Source organism: Rattus norvegicus, chromosome 1 (genome assembly GCF_021556685.1).
Source record: "Rattus norvegicus strain SHRSP/BbbUtx chromosome 1, alternate assembly SHRSP_T2T, whole genome shotgun sequence".
NCBI lineage: Eukaryota > Metazoa > Chordata > Mammalia > Rodentia > Muridae > Rattus > Rattus norvegicus.
In genome coordinates, this window is record NC_141534.1 from 34,263,837 (window position 1) to 34,284,968 (window position 21,132).

At 42.6% G+C, this 21,132-nt stretch overlaps 1 long non-coding RNA gene across 1 annotated transcript in view; it reads left to right on the forward strand.

Annotated features, from left to right (window-relative positions):
• Positions 1-20,919, forward strand: part of LOC148006904 (uncharacterized) — a 66,316-nt gene extending 45,397 nt beyond the window's left edge. Inside the window, exon 3 of the long non-coding RNA XR_015644938.1 lies at positions 20,457-20,919. This is a non-coding gene — a long non-coding RNA (uncharacterized LOC148006904). The remainder of the gene's footprint in view (positions 1-20,456) is intronic.
• The last annotated feature ends 213 nt before the right edge of the window (positions 20,920-21,132 follow it).

Sequence of the window (21,132 nt, forward strand, 5' to 3'; positions counted from 1 at the left end):
TTGTGTTCTCTGAGGTCTCTGAAGGGCCAGAAGGAAGGCCAGATGTCTCCTTCTAAAAAAAAAAAAACTGGGAGACTCCATGAATATTCACCAACAATGAAGTTGGTGCACAGAGAAGTGGAGAAGGGCTGGATGGGGCTCCAATACACTCCCAGTCTGCATCTCTCGCTTCAGCTACAGTCTAGCTAGACAAGCATTTTAAAATAGCCTGTGATGATACATCTATCTATAAATACTTCATCAACTCCCTGGTTTGCCCAAGATGTCACTGGTTTCCAGCAAACAGTGTTACCATTTTTACCTCTAGGGAAAGCATGAATGTATTCCGAATTTCTTAAATCCATTGCTGGCTCTGTTTTGATCGGCTTGGCATTTAGATGAATTTCAATCACCTCTAGAACCTGGAGCTTAAGAGAAAAAAAAACAAGATGAACTTTAATGTTTCAAATGTATCATTTTAGAATATTTCCTGAAATAAATGGATACATTTGTTCAACCGTGACTTAAGTTAACTAAATAAGTTGCAAGGTGAGAAAAATTTTAAGATGCAAATTAACAGCATAGAAAAAAATAAGTAGAAATTGAGCTCTCAGAATAGGTTAGTAAAGTTTGAAGAAGTTCTAAATATTCTGGTTATGAAAGTAAAGAAGCTTCAGGAAATATTTCTTCCTTTAAAGGTTTTGCAATGCTGAGGCCTGAACCTGAGATGTCACAGAGTCTGGGCAAGCACTCTACCACAGAGCAGTTTTCAGTCTTCCTTCTACTACTTATTTTGGACAAGCTCTCTCAAAATTCCCTTGGCTGGTTTGGAACTAACTCCCTATTCTTCCCCAGATGACCTTGAGCCTGTGTTACAGCCTCCTGAGTACTGGGATAACTGGCCACAAAATACTTTTAATCAAGACAAACAACCCTTAGAAAAATTAGACTGATTTGAACAGTTGAGTAAAAGCCTAATTGCATAACCATTCTCTTATTTATCAGTGAAACATTCTTTCGGATGTTCTAGCTTGTACTGGCTAGTTTTATGATAGCTTGACCCAAGTTATTTAAGAGGAAGAAACCTTAAGAAACTGCCTTCATAGGATTAGGCTATAGACAACCTTTAGGGCCTTGTCTTCAGTGATTGATGTGGGACAGCCAAGCCCATTGTGGGTGGTGCCATTTCTGGACTAGTGGTTCTGGGTGCTATTAAAAAAAATGCAGACTGAAGAAACCAGTAGAAGCCAGCCAATAAGCAGCACTCCTCCATGGCCTCTACATCAGCTCCCACCTCCGGGTTTCTGACCTGCTTGAGTTCCTGCCCTCCCTGCTTTTGGATGAGAAGTTGTTATCCTCTTCAGATTGCTTTTGGTCATGTTCATCATAGCAACAATGAGATATAGCTTATGCAAGATGTAATTATTTCCATTAAAATCCCAGCTAATTTATTGTCCTGAATTTCTTAAACCCCTTTAATAGATGAACCATATTTCAAAATGTATGTAAATATTTTGTTAAAGCATACCATATTGTAATAATATTATAATGCCCGATGCTTTTTACAGCTGCAGTTTTAATAATTAATGCCTTGTAAGGAACATATCCCATGAGCTGTGTGGAATGCTTAGTGACAATCATGGCACAGGACTGCCAGGAGGATTAGATAGAGCAGCACACCGAGGTGATTTTGGCTTTACTTGCCCGTCAAGAGATAGTGAGCGAGAGTGAGAGTGAGGTGTGTAAGATTTTATCCAGGTTTGTTCGGTGTTGGTGAGTCGAACTGTAGGATGAGGAGTCTAGAGGATGAGGAGCTGCAGATTGGTGGTAGAGTTCTTGTGCATCATGTGACACCCAGCTTCCAGCTCAGAAATATACCAACCAACCAATCAAATAGCACCAACATAGAAAATTAAAAAAACGAAACAGAACAGAACAAAGCTCTTGCAATTACTGTATGCATTAGGAACAAGAGAAGAAACCTAGAATTTGTGATTCCTGTTAGATTTGAGCAGATGAATATATACTTGCTCTGCAATGCCCCTGTGCAGGAGGCACAGACAGGAGATCATCGCATCCTAGGAAGCCCGGCAAACTAACACAGTGAGAGCCTGCCCCAGTACATAAGGTGGAGAACAGTCAAGAAGGACACCAGAAACCAACCTCAGGCCTTCACATTGTGCACACATGTATGCACATGAACCCACACACATGCATACACACATACATGTGAATATACACACACATGTCCACATGCAGCATACTCACAAACATGTTAAAAAAAATCTCAGTTGTAAAACCTAATAGTGATTGCAACTTGCTTCCATTGCTACTGCTGTTGCTGCTCATGGTGGTGGTAGTGGTGTGTGTGTGTGTGTGTGTGTGTGTGTGTGTGTGTGTCTGTGTCTGTGTCTGTGTCTGTGTGTGTGTTGCATGATGTATGGTCTATGTTTGTGTATATGTGATATGTGTGTGTGTGTGGTGTGAATGCATCGTGTGTGTGCATGCATGTGTGGTGTGTATATGTATGTGTTCATGTATGTGTGCATGCATGTGTAGTGTGTATATGTACATGTATGTGTGCATGCATGTGTGTACCTTTGTGTCTGCATCTGTGTATGTTGTGTGGCAATTACTTTAGGCATTTGATACTTAGACTTATTTAGTGTCTTCTAAGTTTGTATCTCAATTTCAGAAGACTAAGTGCTTAAAAATGAAACTTTAGTTAAAGTACATTTGGGCCGTTTAGGTGATGACTATTCTTCCAAAGAGGAACCCTTTTGCTTCATGAGAGCGGGCAGAGAAACAATCATTGGGTGGACCGGTCATTCTCCAAAGTCTTAATTAGCCACACAGGAGCCTGCAGGCCTCACTGTATATTGAGCACACAGTACCAGTGCCAGTCAACCAGAGTGCCAGCCTTTTCAGATGAATGAAATTAAGGACACCAGTGACTGACAGGAGCTCCTCCAGCTGTTGGGCTTTGCAATTTGGATTAATGTATACATGTGACCCTTGCTGGCAACCAGGCTGCTGGGCAGATGAGATTAAGATCAAGGAAGGCATGGTAATGTCTTCCCCGCCTTAGTGGTCTCATCCTATTGATGTGGCTTAAACTCCCTCACCATCCCACAGTGTACACCTTTCATGAAGATAACCCCCGCCCCAACATCAGTGCCACAGGGCAGGACCATCACGTCAGAGCTCCAGCCTTGCTCTCACCTGAAGTTTGGAACCACTGCTGTTGCCTAAAGCTCTTGGCCACACAGAGTCTGGAGAAGCAGTTGCAGGAGAACCGTGTACACTGACAAGGCTGCACTGGACACCAGGCTTCTGTGGCTCTCCTGCACCATGGGAGGTATGCACTGCTGGCAGAAAGCGTTGCTGTGCTGTATCCAGAGACCAAAGAAGTCTCAGGGATCAGCCCAGAAGCAGATAACTTGATCTGTTTAACATGGTATTGTCAATAAAATGACACAGGATGAAGCCGGATTTAAAAAAAAAAGGATTTAATTCTGATTCTAATCCTGATCTGCACAAACACAGGAGGATTTTGCCCTTTTCTCTTATTCTTTCTCTAACTTGAGACTGAACACATAACAGTAGTAGAAGACTGAAAGGAAGCATCATTCAAAATGAATGAGGAAAAACACGGAAAACCTTAATAGAGATCATAACCCAAGAAACTGTCCAGAATTTAAGCAGTAGCACTAACAGATAATAAATATCTACAGTTGGCTTCAGCTCAAAACTTTTCCAGAAAATGGTGGTTAAAGAACTCTGCAAACAGTTTTTATGAAACCCTTTGTTTTTCGTGATCATTTGACTCTTTGTAGAGAGCTTGTTGGAATCCCCCACCCCCTCCTCCACGGATAGTATGGCTCCCTTTGAGTTATTGGTTAGGCAGCATGTTGCCATCACGCTCTGTTTCCTGCTATAACTAGATAGTAAGACCTTATTGTTAAAAACATGGTGTGTCCTTGTTCGAGAATATTCCAAAATAAAGCTGGAGCAGCACTGAAGTCTTGCTTCCTACTGATTATCTTTCATAGTGCAGGCTGCTGGTGAAAAAAAGTAAAGATTAGTATTGTCCGACACTAAGACCTGGATGCTACAATCACAACCTGCCAAGCAAAATGGGCCCACTCAGTGTAATAGCAGCATGAAGCTTGTGGGGATAACCAACTGCTTTTGGATGGGTTTGAGGTCTGTTATACAGAAGAAACTTCATTCTTGATATTGTCAACATTGTCAACAGTTGGTGGCTCAAGAGGCTGTAGGCTCTCAGTGAGAATCTAGTACTGTTGTTTTGCTATATGGGCATGTTATTGAACTCACTTTTAAACTTCTGGCTTTAAACTCAGAGATCTATGCTGCTGTCAACCTTGGCCAGAGAAACTCCTCTCTGTAGTGGACCCAAAATAGTAACCGGTTCAAGGGTTAAGAAGTGATTGTTCAGTGCTCAGCCTCCAGTGAGATTCAACACACACACACACACACACACGGCTCAGAGAGCACTGTGATGGGAAAGAGCAGAAAAGATATGAGAGCGGGAGGATGCTGAGGAGTGCTGAAAAATCCTGTCTGTGCATGACACAGACACTGCATTAATGATCTCACTGTATCTAAGGTCACCTGCAGGAGCTCAAGCCAACAAGACGGGGCTGCAAATAAAGCAAATAAATGAAGGTGGTAGGGGAGTGTACTGCAGTGTGTGTGTACAGGAAGGTGGTAGGGGAGTGTACTGCAGTGTGTGTGTACAGGAAGGTGGTAGGGGAGTGTACTGCAGTGTGTGTGTACAGGAAGGTGGTAGGGGAGTGTACTGGAGTGTGTGTACAGGAAGGTGGTAGGAGAGTGTACTGCAGTGTGTGTACAGGAAGGTGGTAGGGGAGTGTACTGCAGTGTGTGTACAGGAAGGTAGTAGGGGAGTGTACTGCAGTGTGTGTACAGGAAGGTGGTAGGAGAGTGTACTGCAGTGTGTGTACAGGAAGATGGTAGGAGAGTGTACTGCAGTGTGTGTGTACAGGAAGGTGGTAGGGGAGTGTACTGGAGTGTGTGTACAGGAAGGTGGTAGGGGAGTGTACTGCAGTGTGTGTACAGGAAGGTGGTAGGGGAGTGTACTGCAGTGTGTGTGTACAGGAAGATGGTATGGAACGTACTGGACTGTGTGTACAGGAAGGTGGTAGAAGGGTCAAACAGTCAACAGAAGATGTTCCTAAAAACCAGGTTGATGAGAGTGAGAGTCAGTCACCTGCAGGTATAATGGTAAATGTTTAGAGTATTTATAGTTAAAAACACGAGAGGCTATATTGATACAGGAAAGTGGCAGTAGTTGGTTTTCTTTTCAGGTCTGTGGCTTCTCTAACTGCAGGTAGCTGGCGAGGTTTATAGTACCAGACATGGATTCTCTTTACTGTCTTAAGTCCAATTAGACAGCTGTTGATTACCACTAAGGCATAAGAGTCATCATCGCACTGCTGGGGACATCTTGTTGTACTGGCCATAGCTGTGTCTCTCAGGCTGTACAGCTTTTGATGCTCTCTCTCTCTCTCTCTCTCTCTCTCTCTCTCTCTCTCTCTCTCTCCACTCCCCCTTGGCAGCTTGGCACATGTGATGTTATGAGAACCAGTTCTCAGAGAGAGTGTTTCCAGGTTGGTCCCAGATTAATTCCTTCAAGTCCTATGTCCAAAGTATGTGGTGTCTTCAGCAAAAAGGTGGAACAGGCAGCTAAGTGCAATCAGTGGCTAATATTATTTTGAGGGTCTCCTATAGCCTCCTACCTACAAGGATGATTTCTTAAACTTGGCATGGGGGGTTTTGTTAGCCTATGGATCCATGGGGAAAAGTGTATCATCCCATGTAGTATAACTCAATTTAAATACATATGTATGTACACATATATAATATATAAGTTAAGCAAGCATATAGAATAGTCTCATTGTGGCTTTCTTGAACATTACAGTGGCATTTACCTCTGCTTTCTCTTGAGTTGTGCTCTCCACATGGCTTTCCCTCCAGAACACCTGTGTCCAACTGTCTGCCTCTTCGGAGTTCATCTCCCCATAACACATGGTCCCCTTTGAATTTCCTGTCTCTGCAGCTACTCTGGGTTATATAGTACATCAAAGGACTCAGAGCTAGGATCCACAAACATGAGATAACATGAGACATTTGTGTTTTTAGGTGTGGTACCCCATTTGGTATAATATTCGTCTGTTCCATGTATTTAACCTGAATACTTCATGACTTCCCATCTTACACACTTGACTAGAATTCCACTGTGTACACATATATGCACACTTATTATTATAAATGTACAAAGCCTTGTTCCTGAGTGGAAATGTCAGCAGAGACCTCCAAAGCCCACAGAAACTCAGTCCCATGCTAACAAACAACTTTACTTCTTAGCAATGCTTAGGGCATTGAGAAATTTTGTATTCTCAGGAAAAGAAGACACTATTAATCTAAAAGAATAAGAAAAACACACAGTGGCATGGAATTTGACAGTTCTCATTGTGAGCTAAGTACATTAACCAATAAATATAATAAAGTTACCCTGGTGATAGTTACCCTAGTGATATAATCATAGAGTTCTCAGGTCTTTAAGAAAGTTGACTTTAGTGTTTGTTGCACATAGCTGCTTGTGTTAAATAATAAAAGAGTATTTGATTATTAATAAACTCTTATGACTCACAAGAAAACAAAGATAGTAAACACAGTTAACCATAAAACTAACTACACTATTGTAAGAGAAGATCTCAGAGCCAGATTTGTAGTCCCAAGGCTGTGAAAGTTGCCCGATAACATCTGGACACTTACCCTTAAGCACTATGTTCAGCACGGCCTCATGGTACACACTTTTCCTGGATGTTGACTTAGGATTTGGTTGATGGCATAGCAGCAGAAGTGAGAGCATAATAATCCCTACCCTTCTGATGCCTCAAGTCTACATTACCACTAGAAGTGTGTCTACAGTGGCTTTTGACTCTCACGCTTTGCTTAGGATAGGACATGTTGAGCAGATCTATGCTAGAGATAGGCGGTGTGCAGCAGAGCCATCCCCAGAAGTCTCAGCAGAACCCTGAAGCACACACAAACAGAGAGACTTAGTGATAACTGTTGCTCTAACATCTTAAGAGTGGGAAATGCATACTGTGCAGCGGCCGCTAACTGCTACAGGTCCAGAGAGCCAATGCTCATGCCTCGCTTTCCATTAGCGTCCACAATGGGTATCCCACATCCACCGACTCTTCCTAGAGATGAACACAACAAAGCAACTCAGTATGGTGCTTAGACCAAATAGACAACACTTGGAGCCTGTCTTATGAAATGCTGTCTCCTTAGTGGAAATACTTTCAACCCAAACTATTGAAATATTGATATTTAATATATATCATGATCATAAATATGTAATTCTGTACATAATCCACCATGATGAAACCCACAACAAAATCAATGAATTTAGAAGTTTTGATCTTTTGATATAATAATTTTTTGATGAAGAAGAACTTGATCCTTGGTTTCCTATACCTCTTTACACAAGTAACTCTATCCCTACTAGACTTTCCCCCATGTCCCCTGTGGATGATTGCTTACCTGCATCTCTCTACTGCATCCCCACATGGTGTATTCTAGCAATTCCTTGCTTCTATACTGTGACTCTCTCTATCCTAGCGAGCCCTGTCTGTTGGTGTGCATCATTGCTGTCTTTAGCTACTTGTCTTTTGAACTTTGTGCCCTTTAACTCTTCTGTGAAAGTCTGGCCTCACAACAGTGCCTAGTGAGGCTTCTTGACTGTTGAACCACAAACACATCTTCTTACCAACTCTTGCCCAGTTTGCAAGTAGAGAAATCTCTCAGAGGACACTGCCTGGTGCTCAAAGGTGAGAGAACATGATACTCAGCTGAAATCTTGGACTCTGCCTCAGATCCCTAACGGAGCAAGTCTAGTCACAACAGACACCTTTCCTGGAGAGCTAAAGCATGAATAAGCTTCAACGGCAATCTTACTGTTTTGTGAAAAAAGGCTTATCAAAATGATTCTACACATATGTTCTTGTAGAGGTCAAACGAAGCATTTTGTCTAAAAACAGTGTGCTGAGACTATCGTCCCATGATGCACAGCGTTCTGTGATGCACTCCTGCCCACGATACACTGCTTTCCAAAGGCCTGGGTGCAGCTGCCATCCTGTGCATCACAACTCCTCACAATGATACTCAGGTAACAGTCATAGGACCTCAGCGAGGGACCCAGAAATTCTGTTTGAGGAAAGAAGTGACATGATTTTTTTCCCTTTTCATGAAGAGAACACCTCACTTTCAAAACAAGGAATTTGTCTACTTGGTTTTGTTTTTAAATCTAAATATAACACAACTTCCAGGAATGATGAATGAATGAATGAATGAGTGAATGAGTGAATGAGTGAATGAGTGAATGAAAGAAATTATGACCTTAAACTGACATTGTAGGAATTAATCAAAAGGAACTCAATACTTCTTAGTATTCAGCATTAAGCTGGCAGAATTTTCTATTTTTAAAACTCTGCTGTTCATAGACTATTAGATCTGGATTTCACAGAAATTAGCATGAAATACTCAAAAGAGGAATCCAATGTTATCACATTATTTATTATTGGAAACGACGGACCAGAGTTCTTGAAACGGCTTTTTCATTTTGTGAAGATTATTCTAGGCCACATCTCTATCTAGAGGATTAACCTGCTTTTACAATATTAGGCCTGTGAGAATTTAATATAAGCCCCTTCGTTCACTGTCATTTTCTGATGACTTGCACTGACTGGCTTGTCAAGTCTAGCTCCTGAGAGTCAGCACTGTTGCCTGGATGAGTTTTATTCGTATTTTCAAGGACACTATGTTGGCTGAGCCTGTGACCTTGGCCTGGGTCCCACGTCCTTTACTGTTACAATACAACCCACTGCAGCCCAAATTAGTATATGAAGTCTTCAGCTAATACATAGATTGATCAGTCGACCAATTGATCTATCATTTTTCTATCAATCATTTATCTATCATCTATCTATATCTATAATCTATCATTTATGTATCTGTTTATGTATCATCTATCTATATCTATCGTCTATCATCTATCTATCTATATTTCTATCTATCATCTATCTTTCTACCTATCTATCCCTTCATTACATACCCAAGGAGCCATGTCCAGAAAGCAACAACTCGGCAGCTCGAGTATAGGCTAGGAGAGCAGAAAAGCCAAGAGCATTCTTCTGTACATGTCCTTTTATATGGCCCACTGTGGGACCACGAAAGGCACCTGGGTTCCCTGTTGAGGAGACTTGAAACCCCGGTGACCCTTGAGGGACGGTAGGCATTTGGCTAATTCCCAGGAAACCAGGCCGGTCACTAGCAGCAGTCATCCATAGACTTGTGGCCATCAGTCACGGAAGGGCAATGCCCCAAACCCCTCCACAGGTCACATAGGCTCAAGACAGATCTCCATTATAATGAGGTACCTAAAGGCCTGGAGGCTTAGCCAATTACCCTTCCTTCCCAGATACTCCTCCTTGAAAAAACGTATTTAATCTCAGGCCCACCCTGAGAAATAGGGTACGGTTTTACTCATCTACCTTCTGCCATTACAATAAGGCCCTTGAAACCATGGACTGCCTCTTTTAGTTTGTCTTTTTTTTCCCCCAGAACTGAGCTAAATCCCCAACCCCGGACTGCCTCTTTTCTATTGGGATCTACCATGGGGAGCCACAGAGAAGGCCTTCACCTACAGAGGTGACACCTAATCTCCCCAAGAAGGCCTCTCTGTGCTCTCAGCAGTGGCCGCCACCAAGTTCAAGCCTATCACAGTCAAGCCAAAGACTCTTCCTACAGGAAGACTCTTCCAGCCAGAGCCTCCCCCTTTCCCCTTCCACCCTGGGCTAGATTCAGCCCTGTCTGCCCCAACTCCATTCTCAGCTCTTCTAAGCCATCCTAGTGGTGCCTGGATGCCCAAGAGCCTGAGGACCAGATGGCCCTGGCCTCCTTGCAGGCCTGGGGACCCCCGAGCCAGCTCTGGCTGTGTTCAGTGCTCAGACTTTGCTTCCCCACCCCCAGAGCTATGTCCCACAGTTTCCCACAGCCTGACACCCACCCAGTGGTGGCATGGGGTGAGCTTGGGTCAACTTCCCAACTTCAGTCCTGCTTCCCGGAGCGGCCCAAGTGCTATGGCAGAGTTGACTCGGGACTTCAGTAACCCTACAAATGGCGCCAGTTATAATCTACAGACCACTACTGAAAACCACTTTGCACATTCAGGGTGGGTCTTCTCACACAATTTAAGGACAACATGACGAAGACCATGTATTACTGAGACTCTCTTCCCAAGTGCTTCTGCACTGCGAAGTTGACTTGAGAGCTAGCTGTCACAATGAGTCAAAGAGTAAAGATATCTGGGAGAAAATACCCTCTAGTCTACTGAGCTGCCTGAGTTGTGCAGGGAGCTCCAGAGAAGCAGTGTCCATGAGTCTTCACTATGGCTGGGGTGGGCTTTGCAGTTCCTCAGCTGCCTGTAGGTCATCGAGATCCTGTAAACAGGTCCTCATCTACACAGCGGTAAGCAACTCGATAAACCTGCTGATTCACCGAGGTTAATTGGGTGCAGTCATTTCCTCAGTCTGTCACTGATGTCCCCTGTGAAGTGTAAAAGGTATGGCGGTGGAACTGTTGGTTACAGGAGACCTCTGAGTGTTCATGGGTGGGGCACACAGATTGGATGCAGACTGCCTTCTGAGTCCTTGGCATGAGGGTTTTTGATGTAGCTTCTCCTGGACTTAGTTTCTTTTCTGTAGGCTGAAAAATATTTTGCTGCCTTTGCAGTTTTTCCACATTTTTTACAATATTTACTTTACTCGTTTGGGCAAAGATGAAGCAAAATATATCAAAGCAAAATGGTGATACAGCATGTGTTTCTTGCTGGGCTCCATTGCCCAAGAGAGGCCAGAAGGCAAGGCATGGTGATGGGAGTCCGTGAAATGGTAATCCTATTGGCTTAAAGTTTTATCCTTTGAGCTCCCTTTCTTCCTCATTCCACCCACCCTGTGATAATCCCAGCTTCTTTCTTTTTCTTTTTTCTTTTTTCTCTTTTCTTTTTGTGAGACTGTAGAAAAATGTTCCCCGTGGAGAAAGGGATTTTCCCCCTGGGGACTCCCAGCGTCTTGCTGAGATCACAGAATCCCTCTTCCTCCAGTCTGCTCATCCAGTTGGTCCCCCATGTGCATATGGGGCTTATTCAGCACCTCGCTCACCTGTGAGCAGATGTAGCCTTGTCTGTTACAAAGAACACCTCTTCTTTTATTTCCTGGCATGTGATTTGTATCCAGTCAGTTGTATCTGCCCACTGAGCTTGCTTTCACTTCCTTTCTCAAGTCTTTATTTTCTCAACGAGTTCCTCTGGTTTGCTTCGCTCTAGTTACAACACACATAGCTACCCACCATAGTCATTATGGGATACACTGCGAGGGGTGGAGCCAGGAACCAAGTACCCTGCCCAGGTCCCTGCAGTGAACTCTGTGGGAGCAATGGCTGATCCTTGATGTCCTCTGATTTCACAACAAACTAGTCTGTAGTCAGTGTGAACAACCTCCAAAGCCCCAAAATATGCCCTCCGCTATCTGCCTCTTCATTCCTAGACAGCATCACCACACTCCTTGCAGCAGCCTTCCCGATTTATGAGTCAAACCTCCGGAGCAATCTTGTGTCCCGTCCCCCCTTCTTCTGTGGCCGGTGTTGGAGCAGACACTCTCCATATCAATGTGTGTGGCTGCACCTTTGCCTGAGCGGTTAGGTCAGGCACCTTTTGTTAATACCTGTTTGTTAGAGGCCTCCTGAGACTCTGGGTGTTTACATTTGCTGTTATAGAGCCTTCAAGCACATCAATGTTTATATCTGCTTCTGAGGGTCACCCTTAGCACCCGCATCTGAACCTAGTGATTGAGCAGCAGCGTCAGTGGTCCTCTTGAGACCTTGCCTCTTGCAAGGTGTTGCCAGCTCCTTCAAAGCACTCATCTCAGCCCAGCAATCTTTGGCAGAAACCCTTGCTGGTTCTCTGCAAGCTGTTCCTCCCTTTATCCCTTTGTCCCAGAATTACAAAGCTCAAGGATTTTTAATCTCCTGGTTTTATGACATCATTTTGTAAATGGAACTGGCCTCGGGGAACTTAGGTGTCTGCTGAGTTCCACACCACACAGGGTAAATTGTGTTTCCTAATTTCTTCCTCCCAATAATTTATAAACAGTAGTTTAGCACGGTAATGAAGTAGACCTAGCACAATGGCACCTGAAGAGGACTGTGTGGGAGAGGGGAACAATGGTTCACAAGAAGCAGCCACTGGATCTTTATTTTTTTTATTTTTTTATTTTTTTATTAACTTGAGTATTTCTTATATACATTTTGAGTGCCATTCCCTTTCCCGGTTTCCGGGCAAACATCCCCCTAATCCCTCCTCCTCCCCTCCTTTATGGGTGTTCCCCTCCCCATCCTCCCCCCATCGCCACCCTCCCCCCAACAATCTAGCAGGACCCAGGGCTTCCCCTTCCACTGGTGCTCTTACTAGGATATTCATTGCTACCTATGAGGTCAGAGTCCAGGGTCAGTCCATGTATAGTCTTTAGGTAGTGGCTTAGTCCCTGGAAGCTCTGGTTGCTTGGCATTGTTGTACATATGGGGTCTCGAGCCCCTTCAAGCTCTTCCAGTTCTTTCTCTGATTCCTTCAACGGGGGTCCTATTCTCAGTTCAGTGGTTTGCTGCTGGCATTCGCCTCTGTATTTGCTGTATTCTGACTGTGCCTCTCAGGAGCGATCTACATCCAGCTCCTGTCAGCCTGCACTTCTTTGCTTCATCCATCTTGTCTTATAGGATGGTTGTATATGTATGGGCCACATGTGGGGCAGGCTCTGAATGGGTGTTCCTTCTGTCTCTGTTTTAATCTTTGCCTCTCTATTCCCTGCCAAGGGTATTCTTATTCCCCTTTTAAAGAAGGAGTGAAGCATTCACATTTTGATTATCCGTCTTGAGTTTCATTTGTTCTAGGCATCTAGGGTAATTCAAGCATTTGGGCTAATAGCCACTTATCAATGAGTGCATACCATGTGTGTTTTTCTGCGATTGGTTACCTCACTCAGGATGATATTTTCCAGTTCCAACCATTTGCCTACGAATTTCATAAAGTCATTGTTTTTGATAGCTGAGTAATATTCCATTGTGTAGATGTACCACATTTTCTGTATCCATTCCTCTGTTGAAGGGCATCTGGGTTCTTTCCAGCTTCTGGCTATTATAAATAAGGCTGCGATGAACATAGTGGAGCACGTGTCTTTTTTATTTGTTGGGGCATCTTTTGGGTATATGCCCAAGAGAGGTATAGCTGGGTCCTCAGGTTGTTCAATGTCCAATTTTCTGAGGAACCTCCAGACTGATTTCCAGAATGGTTGTACCAGTCTGCAATCCCACCAACAATGGAGGAGTGTTCCTCTTTCTCCACATCCTCGCCAGCATCTGCTGTCACCTGAGTTTTTGATCTTAGCCATTCTCACTGGTGTGAGGTGAAATCTCAGGGTTGTTTTGATTTGCATTTCCCTTATGACTAAAGATGTTGAACATTTCTTTAGGTGTTTCTCAGCCATTCGGCATTCCTCAGCTGTGAATTCTTTGTTTAGCTCTGAACCCCATTTTTAAATAGAGTTATCTGTCTCCCTGCAGTCTAACTTCTTGAGTTCTTTGTATATTTTGGATATAAGCCCTCTATCAGTTGTAGGATTGGTAAAGATCTTTTCCCAATCTGCTGGTTGTCGTTTTGTCCTAACCACAGTGTCTTTTGCCTTACAGAAGTGTTGCAGTTTTATGAGATCCCATTTGTCGATTCTTGATCTTAGAGCATAAGCCATTGGTATTTTGTTCAGGAAATTTTTTCCAGTGCCCATGTGTTCCAGATGCTTCCCTAGTTTTTCTTCTATTAGTTTGAGTGTATCTGGTTTGATGTTGAGGTCCTTGATCCACTTGAACTTAAGCTTTGTACAGGGTGATAAGCATGGATCGATCTGCATTCTTCTACATGTTGACCTCCAGTTGAACCAGCACCATTTGCTGAAAATGCTGTCTTTTTTCCATTCGATGGTTTTGGCTCCTTTGTCAAAAATCAAGTGCCCATAGGTGTGTGGGTTCATTTCTGGGTCTTTAATTCTGTTCCATTGGTCTATCTGTCTGTCTCTGTACCAATACCATGCAGTATTTTATCACTATTGCTCTGTAATACTGCTTGAGTTCAGGGATAGTGATTCCCCTTGAAGTCTTTAATTGTTGAGGATAGCTTTAGCTATCCTGGGTTTTTTGTTATTCCAGATGAATTTGCAAATTGTTCTGTCTAACTCTTTGAAGAATTGGATTGGTATTTTGATGGGGATTGCATTGAATCTGTAGATCGCTTTTGGTAAAATGGCCATTTTTACTATATTAATCCTGCCAATCCACGAGCATGGGAGATCTTTCCATCTTCTGAGGTCTTCTTCAATTTCTTTCTTCAGAGTCTTGAAGTTCTTATTGTACAGATCTTTTACTTGCTTGGTTAAAGTCACACCGAGGTACTTTATATTATTTGGGTCTATTATGAAGGGTGTCGTTTCCCTAATTTCTTTCTCGGCTTGTTTCTCTTTTGTGTAGAGGAAGGCTACTGATTTATTTGAGTTAATTTTATACCCAGCCACTTTGCTGAAGTTGTTTATCAGCTTTAGTAGTTCTCTGGTGGAACTTTTGGGATCACTTAAATATACTATCATATCATCTGCAAATAGTGATATTTTGACTTCTTCTTTTCCGATCTGTATCCCCTTGACCTCCTTTTGTTGTCTGATTGCTTTGGCTAGAACTTCAAGAACTATATTGACTAAGTAGGGAGAGAGTGGGCAGCCTTGTCTAGTCCCTGATTTTAGTGGGAATGCTTCAAATTTCTCTCCATTTAGTTTAATGTTAGCAACTGGTTTGCTGTATATGGCTTTTACTATGTTTAGGTATGGTCCTTGAATTCCTATTCTTTCCAGGACTTTTATCATGAAGGGGTGTTGAATTTTGTCAAATGCTTTCTTAGCATCTAATGAAATGATCATGTGGTTTTGTTCTTTCAGTTTGTTTATATAATGGATCATGTTGATGGTTTTCCGTATATTAAACCATCCCTGCATGCCTGGGATGTAGCCTACTTGATCATGGTGGATGATTGTTTTGATGTGTTCTTGGATTCTGTTTGCCAGAATTTTATTGAGTATTTTTGCGTCGATATTCATAAGGGCAATTGGTCTGAAGTTCTCTTTCTTTGTTGGGTCTTTGTGTGGTTTAGGTATAAGAGTAATTGTGGCTTCGTAGAAGGTATTCGGTAGTGATCCATCTGTTTCAATTTTGTGGAATAGTTTGGATAATATTGGTATGAGGTCTTCTATGAAGGTCTGATTAAATTCTGCACTAAACCCGTCTGGACCTGGGCTCTTTTTGGTTGGGAGACCTTTAATGACTGCTTCTATTTCCTTAGGAGTTATGGGGTTGTTTAACTGGTTTATCTGTTCCTGATTTAACTTCGGTACCTGGTATCTGTCTAGGAAATTGTCCATTTCCTGCAGATTTTCAAGTTTTGTTGAATATAGGCTTTTATAGTAAGATCTGATGATTTTTTGAATTTCCTCTGAATCTGTTGTTATGTCTCCCTTTTCATTTCTGATTTAGTTAATTTGGACACATTCTCTGTGTCCTCTCGTTAGTCTGGCTAAGGGTTTATCTATCTTGTTGATTTTCTCAAAGAACCAACTTTTGGTTCTGTTGATTCTTTCTATGGTCCTTTTTGTTTCTACTTGGTTGGTTTCAGCTCTGAGTTTGATTATTTCCTGCCTTCTACTCCTCCTGGGTGTATTTGCTTCTTTTTGTTCTAGAGCTTTTAGATGTGCTGTCAAGCTGCTGACATATGCTCTTTCCTGTTTTTTTCTGCAGGCACTCAGCGCTATGAGTTTTCCTCTTAGCACAGCTTTCATTGTGTCCCATAAGTTTGGGTCTGTTGTACCTTCATTTTCATTAAATTCTAAAAAGTCTTTAATTTCTTTCTTTATTTCTTCCTTGACCAGGTTATCATTGAGTAGAGCACTGTTCAATTTCCACGTATATGTGGGCATTCTTCCCTTATTATTATTGAAGACCAGTTTTAGGCCGTGGTGGTCTGATAGCACTCATGGGATTATTTCTATCTTTCTGTACCTGTTGAGGCCCGTTTTTTGACCAATTATATGGTCAATTTTGGAGAAAGTACCATGCGGAGCTGAGAAGAAGGTATATCCTTTTGCTTTAGGATAGAATGTTCTATAAACATCTGTTAAGTCCATTTGGCTCATGACTTCTCTTAGTCTGTCTACGTCTTTGTTTAATTTCTGTTTCCATGATCTGTCCATTGATGAGAGTGGGGTGTTGAAATCTCTATTATTGTGTGAGGTGCAATGTGTGTTTTGAGCTTTAGTAAGGTTTCTTTTACGTATGCAGGTGCCCTTGTATTTGGGGCATAGATACTTAGAATTGAGAGTTCATCTTGGTGGATTTTTCTTTTGATGAATATGAAGTGTCCTTCCTTATCTTTTTTGATGACTTTTAGTTGAAAATTGATTTTATTTGATATTAGAATGGCTACTCCAGCTTGCTTCTTCTGACCATTTGCTTGGAAAGTTGTTTTCCAGCCTTTCACTCTGAGGTAGTGTCTGTCTTTGTCTCTGAGGTGTGTTTCCTGTAGGCAGCAGAATGCAGGGTCCTCGTTGCATATCCAGTTTGTTAATCTATGTCTTTTTATTGGGGAGTTGAGGCCATTGATGTTGAGAGATATTAAGGAATAGTGACTATTGCTTCCTGTTATATTCATATTTGGATATGAGGTTATGTTTGTGTGCTTTTCTTCTCTTTGTTTTGTTGCCAAGACAATTAGTTTCTTGCTTCTTCTAGGGTATAGCTTGCCTCCTTATGTTGGGCTTTACCATTTATTATCCTTTGTAGTGCTAGATTTGTAGAAAGATATTGTGTAAATTTGGTTTTGTCATGGAATATCTTGGTTTCTCCATCTATGTTAATTGAGAGTTTTGCAGGATACAGTAACCTGGGCTGGCATTTGTGTTCTCTTAGGGTCTGTATGACATCTGTCCAGGATCTTCTGGCTTTCATAGTTTCTGGCGAAAAGTCTGGTGTGATTCTGATAGGTCTGCCTTTATATGTTACTTGACCTTTTTCCCTTACTGCTTTTAATATTCTTTCTTTATTTTGTGCGTTTGGTGTTTGGACTATTATGTGACGGGAGGTGTTTCTTTTCTGGTCCAATCTATTTGGAGTTCTGTAGGCTTCTTGTATGCCTATGGGTATCTCTTTTTTTAGGTTAGGGAAGTTTTCCTCTATGATTTTGTTGAAGATATTTACTGGTCCTTTGAGCTGGGAGTCTTCACTCTCTTCTATACCTATTATCCTTAGGTTTGATCTTCTCATTGAGTCCTGGATTTCCTGTATGTTTTGGACCAGTAGCTTTTTCTGCTTTACATTATCTTTGACAGTTGAGTCAATGATTTCTATGGAATCTTCTGCTCCTGAGATTCTCTCTTCCATCTCTTGTATTCTGTTGGTGAAGCTTGTATCTATAGCTCCTTGTCTCTTCTTTTGGTTTTCCATATCCAGGGTTGTTTCCATGTGTTCTTTCTTGATTGCTTCTATTTCCATTTTTAATTCCTTCAATTGGTTGATTGTGTTTTCCTGGAATTCTTTCAGGGATTTTTGTGACTCCTCTCTATGGGCTTCTACTTGTTTATTTATGTTTTCCTGGAATTCTTTCAGGGATTTTTGCGATTCCTCTCTGTAGGCTTCTACTTGTTCTCTAAGGGAGTTCTTCACGTCTTTCTTGAAGTCCTCCAGCATCATGATCAAATATGATTTTGAAACTAGATCTTGCTTTTTTGGTGTGTTTGAATATTCCGTGTTTGCTTTGGTGGGAGAATTGGGCTCCGATGATGCCATGTAGTCTTAGTTTCTGCTGCTTGGGTTCCTGCGCTTGCCTCTCGCCATCAGATTATCTCTAGTGTTACTTTGTTCTGATATTTCTGACAGTGGCTAGACTGTCCTATAAGCCTGTGTGTCAGGAGTGCTGTAGACCTGTTTTCCTGTTTTCTTTCAGCCAGTTATGGGGACAGAGTGTTCTGCTTTCGGGCGTGTAGTTTTTCCTATCTACAGGTCTTCAGGTGTTCCTGTGGGCCTGTGTCTTGAGTTCACCAGGCAGGTCACTTGCAGCAGAAAAGTCGGTCTTACCTGTGGTCCAGAGGCTCAAGTTTGCTTTTGGGGTGCTGCCCACGAGCTCTCCGCAGCGGCAGCAACCAGGAAGATCTGCGCCGCCCTTTCTGGGAGCTTCCGTGCACCAGGGTTCCAGATGGCGTTTGGTGTTTTCCTCTGGCATCAGAGATGTGTGCAGTGTGCAGTCTCTTCTGGTTTCCCAGGCGTGTCTGCCTCTCTGAAGGTTTAGCTCTCCCTCCCACGGGATTTGGGTGCAGAGAACTGTTTATCCAGTCGGTCCCTTCAGGTTCCGGTGGTGTCTCAGATGCAGTGGACCTGCTGCTCTTAGGCCCTCCTCTACGGGGACCCAGAGGCTGTATACAGTTTCCTCTTGGGCCAGGGATGTGAGGAGGGGTGGGCAGTGTTGGTGGTCTCTTCCGCTCTGCAGCCTCAGGAGTGCCCACCTGTCCGGGCGGTGAGGTCTCTCTTCCACGGGGTTTGGGAGCAGAGAGCTGCTGCGGGAAGGGACCTGCCGGTTTGGGACTCCCCCTGCTAAATACCGGATGTGCCGCCACTGAATCTTTAAACCAACCAGCTGGCACCTCACATAGGTGACTTAAGTGAAGGAGGAAGGCGATCATGTAAGAAGTTTATTATATGAAAATTTGCTTCAAATACCGCTTAAAAGTACATGTGTCATGGCAACTGTATGTACCTTACCCTATGGCCTGAGAGTCCACAATGTTTTCTTTGGTTAGTTTTGTTTTCTGCTTTTTGTTTGTTGGGAAGGTCTCCATATACAGTTCCAGGCTAGTCTCAAATTTAATATCCTCCTGTCTCAGACTCCCAAGTTCTGGGATCATAGGTGTGAATTACCACATCTGAACTCATTTTGTTTTATTTTTTTACATTTACTTGTTTATCTATGGGCACGGATGGTCATGTGGCAGTTGGAAGGCAGACAGCTCTCTCCTCCTGTCATGTGGGTTTTCAGGGCAGGAAGCTCACATTGTCAGCCTTGGCAGCAGGCATCCTCACCTGCTGAGCCATCTCCCTTAGCTTTCCAGCCTAGGCTTACTATGAACGGTTTTCTTATTTACTCATCCATCACCAGAAGGTTTATGTTTTACCATTGTGACTGTTATGAAGAGCACTGGTGAAAACTGACCCACGAGGTTCTGTGTGCTCACTTATTTTCAGTTCTCTTCTGTGGTTTCCCAGGAACAGAGATTTGCTATGCAAATGAGAACATAGAAAGACGCAAAAGCAACACCAGTTCCATTGGCAAACGTCCATTGTAAGCAGACCTTGGATCCATGACTTTGTTGTTGCTATAGACTGGGTGGGGGATGCTGCATGCTGGATGCTGATGCTCAAAGTGATGTGAAAGCTCTTGGGCTCGATGGAGTGTGTTTCACATAGGTGCTAAGTCCAGTAACCTGAACATTTGAAAGAAGTAATAAAAATGTTATTTTTCTCTTCATAATTTTCAATGAGGTTTTTAAAATTCTTTGAGAAATTCATGCATGAGTATTTCATTTAATTTCCACCAATTCCTCTCCCCCTATATCCTCCCATGTTCCCCTACTCCATGTAGAATTCATGACCTGTCCCTTTTTATTTTTGATTTCATATACGTGTGTGTGTGTGTGTGTGTGTGTGTGTGTGTGTGTGTGTTGTATGGGGGGTAAACTTTGTTATGTGTCTTTCACGAAAATAAAGATATTCTTAATAAACTAGTTTGTTTCATTTAAATGTAGACAATAAATTTAGAGAATGGACAGGTTTGCCTAATATAGATCTCAGCATTAACATATAAACAAACAGACAAAACAGATACTAATTAAAAACCAATTGCTCCTACTCAGCAGGATGCACAGTTAATGCAAGGACACCATCTCCCACGAGGCAGCTGGGCTCTGCCTTGCAGCACCCTGAATCCTTAAGCCAGGCCCCTAGCAATTACTGTAAGTACCTCATTAGTGACTCCATAAGCAAAGGTTTACTGCGCACTCAAAATCACTCTTAGCGTTACCTCATATCTTTTCAACTTTGATGTTAGGATGATCAGGCATCAGGATCCTGACTGAATGGAAGAGAAATGGACCAATTTCAAAAGCAATGGCCAGGCTTTTATGATGTTTCCAGTGAAGAAGAAAAAAAAATCTTTTGTTTCTTTGTTACCACAGGCAAGCCTGAAAACAGATGTCATTCCACTGATACCTTCTTGCTATTAGTGGAAACAAAATGAAGAAGAAAAAAGGAAATAGAAAGAAATACTCATTCTACCCATTGAGAAAAGGACTTTAGACCACTTTACAGCTGTGGGCACAGCACATAAACATCTCAGTGATGAAAACGGAATCCACTTTAAAAATAACAGCCGTCGATTTTGGACCCTGGATGTTCGACTGTAACTGTAAAGCTCATTTGCAAATGGGCTGCTCATCTGCGAGCCATATGTATGCGTGCACACGGATACAGGCAGGACTCTGGCAACATCAAACAGCATTTGACCTGGCTCACCCCTTCTCAGCCAGTAAAAATGCCAGAGGGCCAACACCCCCTATGATGTTTGATTTCATAGTCTCTAAAACCTAAAGTGATTATTTTCAAAAAACACAATTAAAATTCTTTGAAAGCGCACATAAACCTTGCTGAGAGCTCCCGTTTTTATTGCATTTATCCGACACTGAAGGACGCATTAATCATGAGAGCATTATGGTCTGCAGTTGCCAATCCTGACACTGAGCTAAAGCCCTTAACACAGGAACAGTAGCCTCTACTGCACACAGCCCATCCCAAACCCTGTCATCCCCCAAGTGGATATTAGAATTTCCTTAAAATACACATTTCTCTGAGGAA